This window comes from Rosa rugosa, chromosome 4 (genome assembly GCF_958449725.1).
Source record: "Rosa rugosa chromosome 4, drRosRugo1.1, whole genome shotgun sequence".
Lineage (NCBI taxonomy): Eukaryota > Viridiplantae > Streptophyta > Magnoliopsida > Rosales > Rosaceae > Rosa > Rosa rugosa.
In genome coordinates this window covers 39,813,556-39,831,070 of record NC_084823.1, presented here as the reverse complement: position 1 = coordinate 39,831,070, position 17,515 = coordinate 39,813,556, and the positions used below count along the sequence as shown (strand labels likewise).

Here is a 17,515-nt window from a genome sequence, read left to right as displayed (position 1 = left end):
AGCTACGCAGGCGGCAAAAGAAAACCCTAACCCTAGGTTAGAGAGAGCGGCTGCGACTTGATATACTGCAAATAGTTTTTCTGGGAAATACTCATGTCTAAATTAAGAGGTAAGAAAAAATTCCACGTTAATTAGCAGTCATTAATTAACATCTACAATCTAAATATAAGAGAAAAACAAACAAAAAATAATAAATTCAGATCTAACGTTTAAACCCTAGCTACATAAGGAGAAAACAATGAACAAAAGAATATATACAATCATATGAATATGCATTTTTCACATTATATTTTCAAAATTTGTAGGAACCCAATAAAGGCTGAATTCATATACATGTGTTCTGCAAATCTATTAATCAAATGTACATGCAAGTCTATTGACTGAATTACATGAAATTTTTTCTATTCTTGATTAAAGAAAAAAAAATTGTTGTTTAAATCTAACATGAGTGTAATGAAAAGAAAAAAAAATGAAAGAAAGCCAAAATTTGTTTCTTTTTAGAAGAAGCTAAAATAATTTAGAGTCATTAGATTTTGGAAGGATAAGATGATATTTTTCTCAAGAATTACATGGCATGATTTGACAAATAGGTGATGTGTACAGGTGACAAGGTGTGCCTTAAATTGAGGCCACAAATCTTAGGCCTCATTGAGGCCGCAAATCATTTTCCTTGTCGTAAATTCATTTATTTTCAATATCCAAAATTTGAGCCTAATTTTACGGTGACCTTACGAAGGAAAAAAGAAGAAGAAAAGAATTGTTTATATGTGGCTAAAATTATGTTCCAGCTCGCTTAAGGTAACAGTATGTTCGAAACAACGGAAGGATTTTTTTATTTTTTTATAATTCAGATTACTCATAATCAATTAGGAAAAGGCTTTATTATTTTCCATGGTAATTTCCTAGATTAGGTTGCTTGTTCTAGTTGCAGTAGGATTAGGTTTCTTATTGTACTAGTTTCTTTGGGAACTTGCTCTCTATATTAGTACAAGATTGTCTCATTAAAGGTAGATTGTTTTCTTTCACAAGCAAGCAATGGCGGCAGATCAACACCCAAGAAAAGAAATACTGGAGAAGGCTATTCTTGGATACCTAGAGAACAACAACGATATCTCAAACTTGGAACAGTTTGCAGAACAGTTGGCAGCCGAAAACAAAAGCGAAATCAATCACAACGACATTGACAGTGCCATCAAGAGCCTCCGTGGTTTCGGATACATTGAGAATCACGACATTAGAAAGGAGTCATGGGTGCTGACTGAAGAAGGAAAGGGATATGCTGCTGCTGGATCACCTGAAGTGCAAGTGTTTTTGACCATACCAGCAGAAGGTATCACACAAGTAGAATTGAAGAAAAAGCTTGACGAGTCAGTTTTCCAGAGAGGTTTTGGTCGTGCTGCAAAAGTGCAAAGAACGAATGGGTAGAGATATCAAAGAAACTAATAACCAGAAAGGTTCAGCATGTAGATGACAAGGTCAGAGAATTGCTTATGAAAATACATGCCAATGAGGCAGTCGACCAAGCTGAAATTGAGGCTCTAAAGAAAAGGGAACTCATCCAGAAGCAAACTCAAAAGGGATACTCGCCGGTTAAAAAGGGTCCAAATTATGCTCCCGTAAGAAAGAAATTTGTTACTGATCTGAATCGTGAAAGTTTGCAGAACGGGGATTGGAAGGAATTGGAATTCAAAGAGTTCAACTTGAATGCTCAAGGTATGCCTAGTAAATTTGGTGCATTACATCCACTCTTGAAGGTAAGGAAGCAAGTGAAGGATATTTTCATACAGATGGGGTATGAGGAGATGGCTACTAACAACTATATTGAGAGCAGCTTCTGGAATTTCGACGCGCTCTTCCAGCCGCAGCAACACCCTGCCCGCGATTCACACGATACATTCTTCCTGAGAACCCCTTCAACTACCAAGGAGCTTCCTGAAGATTATGTTGAGCGCGTGAAGCGTGTGCACGAGAGTGGTGGTTATGAGTCCAGGGGATATGGTTGTGATTGGAAAAGAGAGGAAGCAGAGAAAAATATTCTTAGGACGCACACCACTGCTGTCTCCTCCAGGATACTTTACTTGCTAGCCAAGGAAGCCCAGCAACCTCCTTTTGCTCCCAAAAAGTACTTCTCTATTGATCGTGTGTTCCGAAATGAATCAGTAGATCGAACACATCTTGCAGAGTTCCACCAAATAGAAGGTTGGATATGTGACCGAGGGCTTACTCTTGGTAACTTGATGGGAGTCCTCGAAGACTTCTTCAAGAGCCTGGGCATGTCCAAGCTGAAATTCAAGCCAGCTTATAATCCTTATACTGAGCCTAGCATGGAGATTTTCGGGTATCATAAGGGTTTTCGGAAGTGGGTGGAGATTGGAAATTCTGGCATGTTCAGACCAGAAATGTTGCGTCCTATGGGATTCCCAGAAGATGTTGAGGTTATTGCATGGGGCCTCTCGCTCGAAAGACCAGCCATGATACTCTACGAGATCGATAACATTCGAGAAATGTTTGGACATCAAGTTGATCTTGGTTTCATCAAGAGAAACCCAATTTGCCGCCTTGGATTGTCTCATAACATCGAATGACACCACCAACTCATATCTATAGCCATTGATTTTGCGCATGTCTAGTTAAAACTGTTTAGTCCATATGTAATGAATATGAGAGATAATGAGTTCATGCTTATTGTTGATTCTAATTATCATGTCTGCTTAGACGAAGAGAAGAAAATTGTAGCTTATTATGAGTCGCAATTTTTTTTTTCTTAATTTATATATTTTGAGTTGGATCGGTACCATACTACAAAAAAAAAAAAAAAAAATTGCAATGGCTACACAGGGGTAGCGTCGGCACTGATTTGCCGTCGCCAATGGTTCAATATTTGCTTCGGCGAAATATGCGGTGGCCAAAATTACTTCGGCAAAACATGCCGTCGCCAATAGTCCAGTATTCGCTTAGGTAAAACGTACCGTCGCCCAAAATTGATTCAGCAATATAAGGTCGTCGCAGTAATTGCGACTGCCAGTGGTTTCCGTCGCCATGTCCTCCTTTACTTTGCATTAAGCACCAGCCCTAGAGATCATATTTGACAAGAAAAAAAAAAATAGACATCGTCAAGTCCTCTCTTTCTCTTCTCGCCACCACCAGGATCTCTCTCACTGTCGCTGCCGTCGTCACTTTGTGGTCAATTTGAGATCTGAATATTTTTCTATTCAGTGGTAAGTCTCCGACGAGATTTGATATCTAATCTTGATAGTTGTTCACATTGTGAAGATTCACCGATTATGATTTATTGGTTTTGTTTCAAGAGATAAATTGGCGAAGCCCTGGCTACCTTCCGCTGAATTTTTCTGCAATTTTTCTTTTGTTTTGAAATGTTAGGACTTCTACTACTGCAAAGATATATATATATATATATATAATGTGAAATTGGAAAGGATTTCAGACAAATCAGTTAGTTTTGTTTTAGTTTCTGCTGAATTACTGATAATACTTGTGGGTACCCAATTCAGTAATCATGAAAAGTTTGAAGCTTTTGTGAGACTGCTTTGATGGTTTTGATATTACGTATCAGTGTTTTGAATTGGAGTTTGAGGAGGTTGGAATGAAAATGATCTATTCTTTTGATTTTTGTTATGAGTGTGTGACATGAATTGGTGAATAACAGTGTTAGTTATTGATGATTCACATTTTTTTGGTCTTAGCTGTTTGTGATTAATTAGTTGATTTTGTGGCCTATTCACTGTGTTTACGTCCGTATATCAAGCATATACGGGATCCAAAAATATTTGTAAGAGGCAAGGGTCGAACTCCCGACCTCGAACACAAAAGTTTTGCTCCCAACCACTGAAGCAAGAGCTGCCTTCATTAATATATGCTCACGTGTTATATTTATTATGTCATAAGCGACATAAATAAAATAACGGGGGAGGCAAGATTCGAAACCTCAACCTGCTGCACGAAACCTTTGTCCCCAACCACTGGAGCACAAGCTGTGCTTAATATAATGTGTACAAATGTTATACTTATTATGTCATAAGCGAACATAATAAAAATAAACGAGAGGCAAGGTTCGAACCTCTGACCTCTTGTACAAGAGCTTTGCTCTTCAACCACTAGAGCACCAGCTGCTCTCGTTACTATCCATGCAACTCCTTTTATTTATTCTATCATAAGCGATGGAATAACAACAAACTGTCGGTACACTCCACGTGCCACGACACGTCTCTTCCGTGATTTACGGAAAGCAAATCACTTTCGGCTAAAGCTGTCTGCCACAGCGTCTCGAGATTCCCTCGGTCCCCTTACACGCTCTCCACGCGCCAACAGCTTTTCCGTGTTTTCGGGTGACTTTAATCCAACGCGTAGAATGAATCTCAGAGATCGTCCATCCAACGGTGGAGATCTGTTCACCTTGTTCTATAAATAGGTGCATTCTGGAGAAAAACTGTTCACTCCAAAAGAAAAGAAATTTTCTTCCGAGCTCAAGTCTTTCTCTCTCAACTCTTCAGCCTTTCTCTTCTCAAATCCTTTCTTCATCAATTTCGATCCTTCTCTTCTGATCTTCTCTCCCATCTAGTTGATTCAATCCCATCTTTCCTCTGAACTTTCAGATCTTCAATCTTTTCCTCCAAATCTTCAATCCTTCTTTCTCAGATCTTTTCTTCCATTTGAAGATTCGATCTCATCTTTCCTCTGAGAATCTCAGATCTCCAATCACCAGTTCAACAACTCCAATCCTTCTAACAAAATCTCCCTCAACACTAAACCATGTATTCCTCGATTTTCACATCCTCTCACTCCATGACCCAAGAGCCACGAACTCTGCAACTAATGGAGCTCCAAACCCCGCAACAAATGGAACCACAACAACAGCAACCAACAGAGGAGGGAGGAAACACCCAAGCAGCTGGAAGTAGTGCCAACATGGATTTCTGGCGAAGCCGTACCAGGTGGATTCCTACTCCAGAACAAATAAGAATCCTCAAGGATCTTTACTACGTCAAGGGATTTAAGTGCCCAACTACAGAGCACATTCACGAGATCTGCCTCCAGCTGAACCAGTATGGACATGTTGAGGGTAAGAACATTTACTTTTGGTTCCAGAACGTCAGGGCTCGAGAGAAGCAGATGAATAGGTGTAATCAGGCTGCTCCAGTGCCCATGGAAACTAGTTCTCTTGGTACTGGTGGATCCATTGATCTCAATTTTGGGTCCACTGGTTCTACTGGTGCTGGTGGATCCATCGACATCAATTTTGGGCCAGCTGGTGGATCCATTGACATCAATTTTGGGTCCACTAGTTCTACTGATGATGGTAGATCCATTGATCTCAACTTTGGTTCCACCTATTCTACTGGTAATGAAGGATTTCTTGATTTAAATTTTGTTTCATATTCTTCCTCACACTTCAACACTAATACCAGTACAACTCTTTTGGCACAACAGGAAGACAAACATCCCTGCAACAACGAGGAGGAGATCACCAGGAGGTTCAAACTCTTCCTCTGTTCCCCGTGCACGGCGAGGACGTCTTTGGTAACCTGAAGGCTACTTCCGAGGAAGGTAGCGCTTTTGGTTACTATTCTGGTGGCTCAGGCGGTTACCACAGTGGCTCAAACGTTTCTCTTGAGCTCAGCCTCAATCCATCCGGAGCTGCTGACTAGGCTTAGTATAGCATGGTCCTCGTTTTCCTTTTTTTTTTTTTTTTTTTTTTTTTTTTTTGTAATGTAAAATCAATAAGATGGTGTGCATGTTTTCTTTTCTTTTTGTTTAACCAACAACAACACCAAGGATCGAACCTTGGTCACCCAATACTATTTTCAAAACCATAAACAACTCTACTGCACACATCTTTCATAATGATGCAATAAAAACAATCACTCAAAAAGAATCCAACAATCAATTAAGTCGCATCGAGGTCTAGCTAGTGTCCTCTGAGTCAAACCAAACACAACAATTTCATCGATAGGATTAGGGATTTATAAAGCTAAACACATCCTGAGTTAGCTAGGAAAAACCCACGTCTTTAGAGTTACTCTTACAAATCTTATAAAATCTCAACCATTTCCTCTATTAATTGCTCCATTAAACTTACCACAATTCATACCCTATGAATTTACGATTTAGAAACCGAATCAAACTCCATATCGCATAGTAATTCACTTGAACCACTATGGATACCCAACAATGTCACTACAATCAATACCCAAAATTGCACTTAACCATTTCTCCTAAAATCCATCACCACAGAAACACACCCTCATCTAATAACATTTACAGAGAGTTGACTCTAAATCTCCCCATTATTTACCGACCAAGATCAAACTCCATTTCAAAACTTTAAGTGTCCCGCCTACTTAAACTTAAAACACAAACAACCTCAAATTCACTTCAGTCCAACTCCATACTACGATCCAAAACTTAAGAAAACTAGTTCACAAAATCAATTTCCTTCACTTAAATAAAACTATGTCCACAAGTCATAGTCAGGTCAACAGACCAAGGTGTCCAAACGGAGAATTTCCAATCCAGTTGTCTTTGTGAAACGCAAAATATCAATCAAAATGATGCTCGCAACATCAACCACGTATACAAAACATGTTCCTCGGATCTCGATTTAAATTTAGAAATACTAAAACTATCACTAGTCCCACTTCAAATAGCCCTTAAGATTTTAGGTACTCGGAGAGAACTCAAATATATAGTCGTTCGTCTCAATCACTCAAACACGAGATCAAACTCCGTTCTCGCACCTCAAACTCTGCTCAACAACTTACAAGCACATGGAAGAATTAACCACAATAATTTCTTCCCTAACCGCAACACTACTCACAACTCCACATGAGTCTAGAATCTATTCAAATGCATCTGTATGTCCAACTTAAGAAGGCAAAATTACTATCAATTAATACTCGTATCCACATCAGATACGAGCATAGGTCCACACCATGCCTTCAACCAAACACTTCTACATACAAAAGGAAACTCATTTCCATAAACAATCCTCACTGACTCATCAGAGTTAAATCCGGAGGTTTCCATTCCTCGAAGATCACAACTCGCGGAAACTAAACTTATTCTAATACGAACTTAGAAGGCAACTCTACCGTCCTACGGACATACACGCTGTCTAGACCCCATACTAAGACATACCCAATGATTGTACCAGTACCGAAGAGTATATGATGGGGATCCGCTGCAGACGGGCCATCACTCGGGGAGTACTGATTATCACCAAATATGTACCTTACGCTCTGATACCAAACTGTCACGCCCCGGATTTTGAATAACAAATCCAAGTCCGAAACATGAATTAATACAACTCACATAAATACAACCTGAATTTTTTCTCAAAACAACCACACCTCACATCGCTCGATATTACATAAACCAAATCTCAAATTTGTTTATTACAGCACACTCTCACCAAATTATATTGTAAGGCTCAAATGAGCATAACTCACCTCACAATTACAATTGCTGTAAAACTAAAACAAATTCTCTAACCCGCACGATCACCGTCCTGATTCTCCTGACCTGCAGGATTACCCGCTACACCGTTTGAATAGTGTACCGGGATTGCAACAATACAAACCCGGTAAGCTTTTTGCAAAGCTCGTATGAGTAAATGAAAGGATTGCACGATTTAAAGTAACCAAATCAACTCAAGCATAAATTCAACTCAAGTATTTTCTTTGCATAATAATTGAAGTGTACAACGTCACTTCAAGCATCAATCAACTCACATCTCAACATGACTACTCAAAAACAAACAACTGTTTACTCAATATATACTCACAGGCTTATGATTTATTTATATAAATCATCCCATGCAGTATATTATACTTACAGGCTTATGATTAATTAGATTAATCACCCCATTCAGTATATCATACTTACAGGCTTATGATTAATTATATTAATCACCCCATTCAGTATGTCATGTCATACCCAAGGGCATATGATAACTCGTTTATCCCCCAAGCAGTATGACAGCAGACAGACTAGAGCTCTAACTGTATCGTAAAGTGTCACCTGGGCCAAGGTTCACCTTACGAATGACTGCTTTTCTCAATTCACTCGACTCCTCATTTAATTCATCTCAACGACTCAACTATCGCACTTTACTCAATTACCCATTATCATAGACAACACAACATCTAAGATAAATCACATATTCCAAAGGGTAATGCTCAAAATATAACTCAGTAAATCACACCATCCAATATATATTCCACGTAAATATATATATACGTAGTCACCCACACAAGAGTGACCACTAATACCAACTATAGTTCACATGCAATAAAATCTAGAAATTCATTTTTATAGTTTAAATACATTTTACTTACCTATGGACCGTAGTCGATCAAGTCCATATAATTTAAAACAAATATTTATTTTCATAAAACAATTTCCACAATTTCTCAATTAAATAAAATCACCGAATTTCGGTTCGTGAATGAACCATGTGCGATTTACTCACCTCGATATTCCCGCTGCGTCTTCAATTCAACACAATACACACCAAAACCGCTCACCCAAGGGAGACCGTCAATCACCTAATCACACATGACCTTAACTTAGCCAATAACTCAAAAACATATTCAAACGACAATCCAACGGTCGGATCGAAATTAAATGATGATCCAACGGTCGGATCCTCACGGATCGCCCTTAGGATCACCCTCCAAAAATCATCACGAAGATCCAACGGTCGGATCTTCCTGAATCGTCCTTACTAACATCTTCACAAATTTATACGAAAATCCGACGGACGGATTCTCACGAATCGCCTCCCTAATCACTGTTTTGCATTTATACGAAGATCCAACGATCGGATCTTCGCCCATGACCACACAAAGTCACTGGGACAGTCATAAGATCATCATATCAAAACTACAAGTCCATCTGACGGTCCTAACTTCACATATCACAAATCTAACGATCGAAATCGATCGAAACTTAAAAATTCATAACTTAATCATACGATATCCAAAAATTGCGTATAATATATCAAAATGATCGTATTGAAATATAGAATCTGAAAATGTACAGAAACCATATTTTTGATCCCCGGAGGTGGCCGGAAAGGGCCGCCGGAGTTAGTGGCAGAGCCGCCGCCGACCACCGCCAATGGTGTCGGGGCCGGGCTGCTCCTCTTCCTCTCATCATGCTTAACAACTTTCATAACTAGCATGAAGTCTAAAAACGAAAGGAAGTGGTCGGAAATTACCTAGAACAGTTGAAGGTGGCCGGAAATTTTCCAGAAACCGGCGAAGAAATGCAGAAACCGGCGAGCCAAGATTTCGATGTAAAAACTTCAATTTCAGGCCCCGATTCCTTCTAGAGAGTTGTTAAGAACATCAAGGCAAACCCACTGGTTTAAGAATCAATCAAAACGATGCACTATAACTCGAGATATCACGATCGAAAGGTTTTGATTTTCGATCAAAAACCGGTCGAGCTCCGACGAACGTGAAAATGGTCGATTCAGGTCTGGTTCTTCTTGGTGCTTGTTCAGAAAGTTGATGCGAATCATATGAGCCAAGAATCAAGAGTATTGGTGGCTTGTAGCTCAAGATATTGAGATTGATTCGAAATCGGCTCAAACGGAGCCAGGTCCTCCGCCGTCACTACAGTTCATGTTGCGGCGCAAGGATGCCACCGGCGGCTGCGCAAGGTCTAGGCGAAGCTACTGGAGGTGGTCCGACGTCTTGAGGTGGCCTGAGGAGAGAGAGGTCGGCAGGTGAATGGTTGCTCTGTTTTTCTTGCTGGGTTCGGCTGATAGAGAGAGTGAGAGTGTGAGTGGGAGAGAGGGAGAGTGTGAGTGAGGGAGAGAGAGAGTGTCGGCAATGTCGATCAATACAAACAATTAACCCAGCATAATCATTAAAGTTAAAGTAATCGAATCATGAAAGTAAAGCACACTGTTTGCTTTGATTAAAGAAACAACCGGGTATTACAATCTACCCCCCTTAAAGGAATTTCGTCCCGAAATTTAGGCGCAAGTTAATTGCTCTCGATTACGGTTAACCTAACCATCGAATCTCCATCTTTCCCAAAACTGTAGTAATCTACAAAGCCACAGCCCTTTGTATAAAAATACATTCCTATGGCCACTAAATCCTTTCATCACAAACGTAAACTCACACAATAAGAATTCACAAATGAAATCCTCATTCCCACTTAAGTCATCAACATGACATTCCTTCACCGCATCATTTCTCAAAATTACAGCACAACAATTGCCTCAAGCAACCCACACTCAAATCACCACGTGGCATTGCACATATAGCTGTTTTCACACTGATCGTCATCCTGTACTGGCATACAAACACAATAAACACTCCCACAAAGCGTTTCGCTACTCAATTAGCATCACTCAAAACAAATCATTCTCAAAAGCACTCCAACAAAACATGTCACCCAGTGATGATGACTTGGGCTTGCTCAATCCTTGGGCTAAGCATTAGGGCTGGCCAATTGGGCCGAAGAAACCGAACCATCCACATTTCGAACCGGCCCGAACCAATTTGGGTTTAACATTTGGGCCTACCATTCGGGCCGAACAATTGGGCTTACTATTTGGGCTTACTATTTGGGCCTACCAATCGGCCCACCGACTTCCAGCTCGGCTACGGTATGAAATTGTACATACCGTAGGTATACCGTATATATGTATGCATACCGTACAGACCGTATATACGTATGTATATCGTACAACTGTATATACGTATGCATACCGTACAGACCATATATACGTATGTATACCGTATATACGTCCGTATATCAAGCATATACGGGATCCAAAAATATTTGTAAGAGGCAAGGGTCGAACTCCCGACCTCGAACACAAAAGTTTTGCTCCCAACCACTGAAGCAAGAGCTGCCTTCATTAATATATGCTCACGTGTTATATTTATTATGTCATAAGCGACATAAATAAAATAACGGGGGAGGCAAGATTCGAAACCTCAACCTGCTGCACGAAACCTTTGTCCCCAACCACTGGAGCACAAGCTGTGCTTAATATAATGTGTACAAATGTTATACTTATTATGTCATAAGCGAACATAATAAAAATAAACGAGAGGCAAGGTTCGAACCTCTGACCTCTTGTACAAGAGCTTTGCTCTTCAACCACTAGAGCACCAGCTGCTCTCGTTACTATCCATGCAACTCCTTTTATTTATTCTATCATAAGCGATGGAATAACAACAAACTGTCGGTACACTCCACGTGCCACGACACGTCTCTTCCGTGATTTACGGAAAGCAAATCACTTTCGGCTAAAGCTGTCTGCCACAGCGTCTCGAGATTCCCTCGGTCCCCTTACACGCTCTCCACGCGCCAACAGCTTTTCCGTGTTTTCGGGTGACTTTAATCCAACGCGTAGAATGAATCTCAGAGATCGTCCATCCAACGGTGGAGATCTGTTCACCTTGTTCTATAAATAGGTGCATTCTGGAGAAAAACTGTTCACTCCAAAAGAAAAGAAATTTTCTTCCGAGCTCAAGTCTTTCTCTCTCAACTCTTCAGCCTTTCTCTTCTCAAATCCTTTCTTCATCAATTTCGATCCTTCTCTTCTGATCTTCTCTCCCATCTAGTTGATTCAATCCCATCTTTCCTCTGAACTTTCAGATCTTCAATCTTTTCCTCCAAATCTTCAATCCTTCTTTCTCAGATCTTTTCTTCCATTTGAAGATTCGATCTCATCTTTCCTCTGAGAATCTCAGATCTCCAATCACCAGTTCAACAACTCCAATCCTTCTAACAAAATCTCCCTCAACACTAAACCATGTATTCCTCGATTTTCACATCCTCTCACTCCATGACCCAAGAGCCACGAACTCTGCAACTAATGGAGCTCCAAACCCCGCAACAAATGGAACCACAACAACAGCAACCAACAGAGGAGGGAGGAAACACCCAAGCAGCTGGAAGTAGTGCCAACATGGATTTCTGGCGAAGCCGTACCAGGTGGATTCCTACTCCAGAACAAATAAGAATCCTCAAGGATCTTTACTACGTCAAGGGATTTAAGTGCCCAACTACAGAGCACATTCACGAGATCTGCCTCCAGCTGAACCAGTATGGACATGTTGAGGGTAAGAACATTTACTTTTGGTTCCAGAACGTCAGGGCTCGAGAGAAGCAGATGAATAGGTGTAATCAGGCTGCTCCAGTGCCCATGGAAACTAGTTCTCTTGGTACTGGTGGATCCATTGATCTCAATTTTGGGTCCACTGGTTCTACTGGTGCTGGTGGATCCATCGACATCAATTTTGGGCCAGCTGGTGGATCCATTGACATCAATTTTGGGTCCACTAGTTCTACTGATGATGGTAGATCCATTGATCTCAACTTTGGTTCCACCTATTCTACTGGTAATGAAGGATTTCTTGATTTAAATTTTGTTTCATATTCTTCCTCACACTTCAACACTAATACCAGTACAACTCTTTTGGCACAACAGGAAGACAAACATCCCTGCAACAACGAGGAGGAGATCACCAGGAGGTTCAAACTCTTCCTCTGTTCCCCGTGCACGGCGAGGACGTCTTTGGTAACCTGAAGGCTACTTCCGAGGAAGGTAGCGCTTTTGGTTACTATTCTGGTGGCTCAGGCGGTTACCACAGTGGCTCAAACGTTTCTCTTGAGCTCAGCCTCAATCCATCCGGAGCTGCTGACTAGGCTTAGTATAGCATGGTCCTCGTTTTCCTTTTTTTTTTTTTTTTTTTTTTTTTTTTTTGTAATGTAAAATCAATAAGATGGTGTGCATGTTTTCTTTTCTTTTTGTTTAACCAACAACAACACCAAGGATCGAACCTTGGTCACCCAATACTATTTTCAAAACCATAAACAACTCTACTGCACACATCTTTCATAATGATGCAATAAAAACAATCACTCAAAAAGAATCCAACAATCAATTAAGTCGCATCGAGGTCTAGCTAGTGTCCTCTGAGTCAAACCAAACACAACAATTTCATCGATAGGATTAGGGATTTATAAAGCTAAACACATCCTGAGTTAGCTAGGAAAAACCCACGTCTTTAGAGTTACTCTTACAAATCTTATAAAATCTCAACCATTTCCTCTATTAATTGCTCCATTAAACTTACCACAATTCATACCCTATGAATTTACGATTTAGAAACCGAATCAAACTCCATATCGCATAGTAATTCACTTGAACCACTATGGATACCCAACAATGTCACTACAATCAATACCCAAAATTGCACTTAACCATTTCTCCTAAAATCCATCACCACAGAAACACACCCTCATCTAATAACATTTACAGAGAGTTGACTCTAAATCTCCCCATTATTTACCGACCAAGATCAAACTCCATTTCAAAACTTTAAGTGTCCCGCCTACTTAAACTTAAAACACAAACAACCTCAAATTCACTTCAGTCCAACTCCATACTACGATCCAAAACTTAAGAAAACTAGTTCACAAAATCAATTTCCTTCACTTAAATAAAACTATGTCCACAAGTCATAGTCAGGTCAACAGACCAAGGTGTCCAAACGGAGAATTTCCAATCCAGTTGTCTTTGTGAAACGCAAAATATCAATCAAAATGATGCTCGCAACATCAACCACGTATACAAAACATGTTCCTCGGATCTCGATTTAAATTTAGAAATACTAAAACTATCACTAGTCCCACTTCAAATAGCCCTTAAGATTTTAGGTACTCGGAGAGAACTCAAATATATAGTCGTTCGTCTCAATCACTCAAACACGAGATCAAACTCCGTTCTCGCACCTCAAACTCTGCTCAACAACTTACAAGCACATGGAAGAATTAACCACAATAATTTCTTCCCTAACCGCAACACTACTCACAACTCCACATGAGTCTAGAATCTATTCAAATGCATCTGTATGTCCAACTTAAGAAGGCAAAATTACTATCAATTAATACTCGTATCCACATCAGATACGAGCATAGGTCCACACCATGCCTTCAACCAAACACTTCTACATACAAAAGGAAACTCATTTCCATAAACAATCCTCACTGACTCATCAGAGTTAAATCCGGAGGTTTCCATTCCTCGAAGATCACAACTCGCGGAAACTAAACTTATTCTAATACGAACTTAGAAGGCAACTCTACCGTCCTACGGACATACACGCTGTCTAGACCCCATACTAAGACATACCCAATGATTGTACCAGTACCGAAGAGTATATGATGGGGATCCGCTGCAGACGGGCCATCACTCGGGGAGTACTGATTATCACCAAATATGTACCTTACGCTCTGATACCAAACTGTCACGCCCCGGATTTTGAATAACAAATCCAAGTCCGAAACATGAATTAATACAACTCACATAAATACAACCTGAATTTTTTCTCAAAACAACCACACCTCACATCGCTCGATATTACATAAACCAAATCTCAAATTTGTTTATTACAGCACACTCTCACCAAATTATATTGTAAGGCTCAAATGAGCATAACTCACCTCACAATTACAATTGCTGTAAAACTAAAACAAATTCTCTAACCCGCACGATCACCGTCCTGATTCTCCTGACCTGCAGGATTACCCGCTACACCGTTTGAATAGTGTACCGGGATTGCAACAATACAAACCCGGTAAGCTTTTTGCAAAGCTCGTATGAGTAAATGAAAGGATTGCACGATTTAAAGTAACCAAATCAACTCAAGCATAAATTCAACTCAAGTATTTTCTTTGCATAATAATTGAAGTGTACAACGTCACTTCAAGCATCAATCAACTCACATCTCAACATGACTACTCAAAAACAAACAACTGTTTACTCAATATATACTCACAGGCTTATGATTTATTTATATAAATCATCCCATGCAGTATATTATACTTACAGGCTTATGATTAATTAGATTAATCACCCCATTCAGTATATCATACTTACAGGCTTATGATTAATTATATTAATCACCCCATTCAGTATGTCATGTCATACCCAAGGGCATATGATAACTCGTTTATCCCCCAAGCAGTATGACAGCAGACAGACTAGAGCTCTAACTGTATCGTAAAGTGTCACCTGGGCCAAGGTTCACCTTACGAATGACTGCTTTTCTCAATTCACTCGACTCCTCATTTAATTCATCTCAACGACTCAACTATCGCACTTTACTCAATTACCCATTATCATAGACAACACAACATCTAAGATAAATCACATATTCCAAAGGGTAATGCTCAAAATATAACTCAGTAAATCACACCATCCAATATATATTCCACGTAAATATATATATACGTAGTCACCCACACAAGAGTGACCACTAATACCAACTATAGTTCACATGCAATAAAATCTAGAAATTCATTTTTATAGTTTAAATACATTTTACTTACCTATGGACCGTAGTCGATCAAGTCCATATAATTTAAAACAAATATTTATTTTCATAAAACAATTTCCACAATTTCTCAATTAAATAAAATCACCGAATTTCGGTTCGTGAATGAACCATGTGCGATTTACTCACCTCGATATTCCCGCTGCGTCTTCAATTCAACACAATACACACCAAAACCGCTCACCCAAGGGAGACCGTCAATCACCTAATCACACATGACCTTAACTTAGCCAATAACTCAAAAACATATTCAAACGACAATCCAACGGTCGGATCGAAATTAAATGATGATCCAACGGTCGGATCCTCACGGATCGCCCTTAGGATCACCCTCCAAAAATCATCACGAAGATCCAACGGTCGGATCTTCCTGAATCGTCCTTACTAACATCTTCACAAATTTATACGAAAATCCGACGGACGGATTCTCACGAATCGCCTCCCTAATCACTGTTTTGCATTTATACGAAGATCCAACGATCGGATCTTCGCCCATGACCACACAAAGTCACTGGGACAGTCATAAGATCATCATATCAAAACTACAAGTCCATCTGACGGTCCTAACTTCACATATCACAAATCTAACGATCGAAATCGATCGAAACTTAAAAATTCATAACTTAATCATACGATATCCAAAAATTGCGTATAATATATCAAAATGATCGTATTGAAATATAGAATCTGAAAATGTACAGAAACCATATTTTTGATCCCCGGAGGTGGCCGGAAAGGGCCGCCGGAGTTAGTGGCAGAGCCGCCGCCGACCACCGCCAATGGTGTCGGGGCCGGGCTGCTCCTCTTCCTCTCATCATGCTTAACAACTTTCATAACTAGCATGAAGTCTAAAAACGAAAGGAAGTGGTCGGAAATTACCTAGAACAGTTGAAGGTGGCCGGAAATTTTCCAGAAACCGGCGAAGAAATGCAGAAACCGGCGAGCCAAGATTTCGATGTAAAAACTTCAATTTCAGGCCCCGATTCCTTCTAGAGAGTTGTTAAGAACATCAAGGCAAACCCACTGGTTTAAGAATCAATCAAAACGATGCACTATAACTCGAGATATCACGATCGAAAGGTTTTGATTTTCGATCAAAAACCGGTCGAGCTCCGACGAACGTGAAAATGGTCGATTCAGGTCTGGTTCTTCTTGGTGCTTGTTCAGAAAGTTGATGCGAATCATATGAGCCAAGAATCAAGAGTATTGGTGGCTTGTAGCTCAAGATATTGAGATTGATTCGAAATCGGCTCAAACGGAGCCAGGTCCTCCGCCGTCACTACAGTTCATGTTGCGGCGCAAGGATGCCACCGGCGGCTGCGCAAGGTCTAGGCGAAGCTACTGGAGGTGGTCCGACGTCTTGAGGTGGCCTGAGGAGAGAGAGGTCGGCAGGTGAATGGTTGCTCTGTTTTTCTTGCTGGGTTCGGCTGATAGAGAGAGTGAGAGTGTGAGTGGGAGAGAGGGAGAGTGTGAGTGAGGGAGAGAGAGAGTGTCGGCAATGTCGATCAATACAAACAATTAACCCAGCATAATCATTAAAGTTAAAGTAATCGAATCATGAAAGTAAAGCACACTGTTTGCTTTGATTAAAGAAACAACCGGGTATTACAATGTAGTTCGTTTTTGTTCATTACCTTATGTTGTTCCCTGATTGCACACTTAGCAGGTATTTCAGAGGTCCTGAGCTTCATGTTGATTTACAAGATTATGACTATTCTTTGGACGTACTTGTGGAGTATTTGTTGTATGTTTGCTGGAATGGTAAGCATTTCCCCACATTTTTTTTTCTTAGTCATCTAATAGATTAGATACTGCTGCATGCATTGTTGTAGTTTTTTTTTTTTCTGATATATTATATCATCCCCAATCACCCCTGACAGTATGCTCTCCTCAATGTTGACCACTTGAGTGTTATTCACTTGTTCATCGTCTTTGTGCAGTCTGAGCACCAATGTTGACCACTTAAGTGTTATTCACTTTTGTTCATCCTCTTTGTGCAGTCTGAGCAACTAGTTGCGACTTCACTTGCTCACTTGGTTGAGTCTGCATCATTTACTGGATCTGGAAACCCAACTACAAAGTTTCAACAGGCAAAGAATCATGAACCCTTAAAGCTTGTGTGC

General features: G+C 40.1%; 1 long non-coding RNA gene and 1 pseudogene across 1 annotated transcript; both read left to right on the top strand.

The window, feature by feature from the left end:
* The first annotated feature begins 1,018 nt into the window (after positions 1 to 1,018).
* LOC133707207 (phenylalanine--tRNA ligase alpha subunit, cytoplasmic-like) lies at positions 1,019 to 2,678 on the top strand (annotated as a pseudogene).
* Positions 2,679 to 2,815: 137 nt separating this feature from the next.
* LOC133707208 (uncharacterized) lies at positions 2,816 to 17,504 on the top strand. The gene is made up of 3 exons (XR_009844994.1): positions 2,816 to 3,218; positions 17,059 to 17,153; positions 17,393 to 17,504. It is a non-coding gene; the product is annotated as an uncharacterized LOC133707208 (long non-coding RNA).
* Positions 17,505 to 17,515: the final 11 nt, after the last annotated feature.